Genomic DNA, 6,072 nt, shown 5'->3' on the forward strand with positions numbered 1-6,072 from the left:
GTAACCAAAAAGATTTCAAGCTGTGTAATCAGTGATTAAAGTTTTTAAGGAAATGATTTTGTGTATAAATAAAGCTTTAAAGGAGACTCAGGTTGTCAGAGCAGGTAAAGCCACTAAGGTGTCCTTTCTGTTCCCTTCTCTCATCAAAAGAATTGAATGCTGTCCTGTGTCTGATTCGTTCTTCCTTCTTCCCTCTTGTCGCTCTTACATACACTCTTCTGGCCCGACTCTCATCCAGACCTCGACTCCGGCAACATAGCAACGGAGAGAGAGATCAGAGAGAAAGAGACAGGACTTTGAGAAAAGAGAAGTGGGGACTAGGGAATCACTTTCCATTTACCTGATCTCTGGCAGTAATTTTAAAAGTCCTGTATAATATTGTGGTCTAAAGTGCCATTAAATGGCCATCTAGCTCTGTTGTCTAAGGGACACTGAGGCCAAGTTTGGTTGTAGACACGTGTAAGCTTAGAAGCCCTTTAAGTGGGAGTTAGGCGTAGGGATCTGAAATTCTCCAGAAGGTATCCCACAGGGGGACCTGGATTAACAGATGAATGGACTGATCCCATGGTCGACAGTAGGACTCAGGCATCCCAACAGTGAAGTTTGACTCAAGGAACTTTGGGAAATCTGTTTTAGCAGCTCAGCAGCCTATGGTCAGAGACCAAGGGCAGGATTGCTCAGGCAGGAATGTAGTGACTGGGGTAGCTGGAGAGTGGGCCCTCCAATAGGCAGATGGGGAAATAGGGTTGCAGCGGTGTGATGTCAACCCATGGGGGTGGGAGAGGGTTGGAACACGAGTGCTAGGAGAGCCTAATCTGAGTCTTGGCACCAAATGTTATAATGTACAAATATAGAGCCATGAGAATGGAGACAGACAGACAGACAAATAGACAATGAGAGAGCATAGGAGAAGAGACAGGGGAGGAAGGAAATAGAGAGACAGAGAGACAGAGAGACAGAGAGACAGAGAGACAGAGAGACAGAGAGAGACAGAGAGAGAGAGAGAGAGAGAGAGAGAGAGAGAGAGAGAGAGAGAGAGAGAGAGAGAGAGAGAGCGAGAGAGCGCTCGGGCAGGATGTCAGGCAGGTCTTTTATCAACTGCACCTGGAGGCAGTTGATGACATCAGAGGTTGCTAGGCAACCTAGAAGCAGGCTGGTGGGAATTCCTGACAGGTCCTGGCGTTCATGGAAAGTGGAGAGGCCTGAGCCCCGCTGCACCTTGCCCTAATTTTCACAGCAGAGTCCTGCTCTGCAGAGAATATTCCTCAGCTCAGGGCAGTAGCAGGGGGTGGGGGGTGGGGGGATAAGTGCCTCTTCCCCTTCAGAGCCCAGGGATTTTTCTTGCTGCAGCTCTCTGCCTAAGCTGCCTGTCCTGGGAACTGGCAGGACAGACACCAGGCTCAACTTATGTCCCCTCCTTGGGCCCCAGGCTGAAGGCAGGGTCAGTGGCTAGTGCTGGTGGCTCTTGTAAGTGGGATCAAGCATGGTTTCTGTGGCTCAGGAAGGCATGGAGGATGAGGAAGGCAGGTTCAGTGACCGCAGGCGTCTCCAGTGCTGTGCTGTTTATTGCTTGGCATCCCCTTGTTCCTTCTCCTTCCTGTTCCTCCCCCTCCCTCTTGCATTTCCCAGGCACCTCAGTCTTGGGTTTCAGTTTCGTTTCTCTTTGGCTCCTAGAGATGCAAATCAGTTCTGCACTGGAGAAATAGACTATGGTGCAGGACTCAGGCCCCAAAAAGGGAGTGGGGGAAAAGACTCTGGGATCAGCGGGTAGTGGCTTAGAAAGGTGGCAATGCCTGGCGTAAGGGGTTAATGAGTGATCAGGGAGCAGTGCTTGGAGGAGACTCAGGAAGGAGTACAAAGGAACCTTGGACAGAGGGGAAAGATCTGGGCTGGACTGGGGTCAGTGGCTGGCCTTGGGGTTGGCAGGATAAGGACCTGTCTAGGCTGCCAGTCTCCCTGTACTCTGGCTAACATCCGACAGAAACAGTTTTACTGATGCCTGTTAGGAGACAGTTGCTTGAGTCTCAGATACCAGAAGAACTAAAATTGGATTTCAGGGTTATCGGGGCAAAGGTTAAGAAATAGGCCTACAGGAGATAATCTGGCCAGCTGCAAAGAGCAGCCCCACTAGAGATAGCGGTGCCTAGTGACTGACCTGAAGGGTCCCACCAGAGAGTTGATAAGAGACCCGGTTTTATGGCCACATTCCTTCCTGCCCACTGGAGATAGGGTTAAGAAGAAACCAGACACTTCTTTGGACAAGGTATCGAACAAAGAAAGCTAAGCCATGGGTGGTCTCGGAGCCCTTTTCTGTAGCTTGTCACTTTAGACATTAGGCCTCCTTTATGTTACTCAACCAATAGATGCTTGCCAGGCTAGAACCCTCCTGCTTTGATGCCCTGGGAAAGGTAGGAACCTGTAAATTTACCTTCAGCTCAGAGATTTAGGCTCTTTCTGGATGCTACTGTATTGGTGTCTGGTCAGAGCGTGTCTCAAGTCAATTAAAGGTACTCATGTATACTGCATCGGTATTGAGTCCTGGTGGTCGTTTTGGGGGCATCTCACGATCTGGGTACAGCAAGGCCAGCCATCTCAGGAACAGCTAATATCTTACCAACAGGGACAAAACTGAGTTCATGTTCCTAGGCTCTGGAACCAATTCCTTTCCTACTTATTGAGCTGTTTCAACATTGAGATGTTGTCTATTAACCAGGAAAGGATGTAAAAAGGAAAGCTGCCATTTATCCTGCCACCTAAACTAAGGCACACAAGTCGTAAACATGTTGCCTTCTTGAGTTAATTGACTACTTCCAGTTTTTTCACTCCTTTGTTCTTTTATCATTTTGAATTCTGGGGCCAAAGTCCAGAAGGGGATCTGACTGTAAAAGCTGAAACCAGATGACCTGGGTAAGGACCAGTCACCAATATTTACTTCCCTGCTCAATCCCTTGTGTCAAAATACGATTGGAGAATGCTACAGCCCACCTGTGCCCCCTCACTTTGTGTTTCCATCTTTTAAAAATGCTGTCCTTCAACTGAAAAATGAATAAAGAAAATGTGGTACATTTACACAATAGAATTAAAAACAAGGAAATCATGAATTTTTCAGGCAAATGGATGAAACTAGAAAAGATCATCCTGAGTGAGGTAACCCAGATCCAGAAAGACACACATGGTATGTGCTCCCTTATAAGTCATATAGTACAGGATAAACATACAATTCACGGACTTAAAGAAGATAACTAACAAGGAAGACTCAAAGGAGGTTGATTAAATCTTAATCAGAAGGGGAAATAGAATAGATAGCAGAAGCTGTTAAAGAGAGGGAGCAGGGTAGGAGAGGGAGTGCAGAGAGAAATGAGTGTGGAGAGCAGACCTTGGAGAGTGAGGGAGAGAGGACAGAGGGCCCAGAGAGAGTGAGAAGAAGAAACCACAGGCAGAGGCATCTCTGTAACAAGCTGGAGACCTAGGACAGGATAGACTTCTGGAGGGATGGGTGTGTGTGTGTGTGGGTGTGTGTGTGTGAATCTAGCTGAGACTCCTAGCAGCAGGGGTCATGGAGACTGAAGAGGACATCCTCTAACTAGACAGACTCCTAGTGGAGGGAGGGGAACAACAACCCACCCACAAAAACTTCAACCCAAAATTTACCTACAAGATGTGCAGGGATAAAGATAGAGCAGAGATTGAGGGAATGTCCAACCAGTGCCTGGCCCAACCCGAGACCCACCCCACGGGAGAGAGCCAACCCCTGACACTATTAATGATACTGTGCTATGCTTGCAGACAGGAGCCTAGCATATCTGTCCTCTGAGGGGCTACACCTAGCAGTGGATCCATAAAGACACAGGGGTCACAGCCAAACATTGGGCAAAGCATCAAGCATAGGGAGCCTTGTGGAAAAGTGGGGGGAGGATAGAAGGACCTGGAGGTGGCAGGAGCTCCACAAGAGACCAACAGACCCAACTAACCAGGACCTAGAAGGACTTGTAAAGACTGAAGCAACAACTGAGGATCACGCAGAGACTGGACCTAGGCCGCCCCCTACACAGGTGTAGCAGGTCGGCAGCTCAGGCTTCATGTAGGTCTCCTAGTAAGGAGAGCGGGGGCTGTCTCTGACACGAGCTTGGTTGCCTGCTTTTTGATCACTCTCTACTGGTAGGGCTGCCTGGATAGGACACAGGAGAAAAGGATGCCATCAGTCCTGATAGGATTTAATGAGCTAAGTGGGTAGAGGGGGCTCCCCTTTTCTAAGGAATGTGGGAGGGGAAAGGGAGAGGAAGGGTGGGACCGGGAGGAGAAGGGGGGGATATGATTGGGATGTGAAGTGAATAAACGAATGAATGAATGAATATATATAACCACAAACATGCTGTACAGCCTCCCTTCATGAACATGGTAAAAATTAAAAAATAAAAATAAAACTAGCCACCTCCCTGCACTGAGAGTAAAACTTTCACTTTAAATTTCTGTCTTGAACTCAGGAATTTAAGTTTTATTCCTTCTCAAGTCTCTGAGGGGCATTGAAGACAAGATAGTATAGTTTTACAACCAAGTTTAACTGATTAAGGGACAAGATCGTTTTAGACCAAGATAAAGAAGTAAGCTATTAGAGTTGAGATAGGATAAATACTGAATGGCATTCAGAAATTTAGACCCAACAAGACAGGAAAAACCACTTACTTCAAACTAGACAAATGCAAATGGCCAAGTCACTATGAATGTAACATGTATAGAACTCATTATTCTCATGATTGTCACATGGTTCTCCCTGCTGTATGTAGTTTGTTTTATACATGTGTAATAAAATAATAAAAGTATTAAGTTAAAAAAAAAAGAAAAAAATTCTGTCTCGAAGTGAGTTTTCTTGGACTCTCCCCATACCCAACAATGCCTAGCCTATAAGGACTACAGAGTAGCTCCAGCCTAGACCTTGAAATCTCAGTCCTTAGTCTGTGCGGAGGTGTCACAGTGCTGGGAGCATACTGCAAGAAGACCCTACCTAACCCCCAGCTCCAGAGTAAAAGACCAGGATATACATGAGCACAGAGAAAAGACAGGGACCAAGTCCTAGCTAGTGGTGTCACAAGAAGGCGGCTGGAGTTTTGTTTCTGATTATCATCAGTGGAAATGGGTCTGTGTCTTAGAAACTCTCCTCCAAGCTTACACCCACTCTGGCTCACCTGCTCCACTCTGCAGAGCACCTAACCTAGTTTCCCTTCTTTTCTATGTCTCCTGTGTGGACCAGTCTGCTGTCCATTTCTCAGATGCTGCCTGAACATAGATGCCACTTTAGTGCCCTGCACAGCCCAGTACCACCTGTCCTTCTGCCCCTCAGGTGCACAACAGAGGCTAGTGAGAAGACCCAACAGGTAAATGCACTTACTACCAAGCCTGCCAACCTGAGTACGATCCCTGAGACCACATGGTAGAAGGAGAAAGCAGTCTCCCAAAGTCTTTTCCCACAGATGCCCCATGTTCATCCATAGGCACAGGACAAAAAGGGTGACTGGGTTCTGGCGACTACCAAGCAGAAGAGTTGGAAAACAGCACTTTCCTTCTCCTCCTCCTCTTCCTTACGTCAGGGTCTCACAGTATAGCTCAAGCTGGCCTGGAATTCACATTGTAGTCTAGGCTAGCCTCAAACTCACTGCAATCTTCCAGCCTTGGCTTCCTAGTTAGCTCTCTCCCTGACTCATGATTACAGATGACGCCATGAGCGCTCAGCTATTTCTTTACCCTACCATCATGGCCTGACAACATAGCCAAATTAAACACTTTCCTTTATAAGTTGCCTTGGCCATAGTGTGTTATTACAGCAATAGAAGAAAGGAACCTAGCCAAGGCTACACCTGAAGGCGTGGCCCAGTTCTTTATCCTCTAGAGAGGTTCTAAGATCACCAGGTGAGCAACAAAAACAGTGTTGTAAGAGCAAGTGCTCCAAGCCTCCAAGGCACAAGAACCCCCTCCTCAGTGCTGGGGCCAAGCAGCAATGGCATCCATCACAACACAAATGCAGTGAGAGCCACATAACAAGGTGGTGTAACATGAGTGAAGGTGCTGTCAATGCTT

This window comes from Acomys minous (genome assembly GCF_964271855.1).
Source record: "Acomys minous genome assembly, chromosome: 11".
NCBI lineage: Eukaryota > Metazoa > Chordata > Mammalia > Rodentia > Muridae > Acomys > Acomys minous.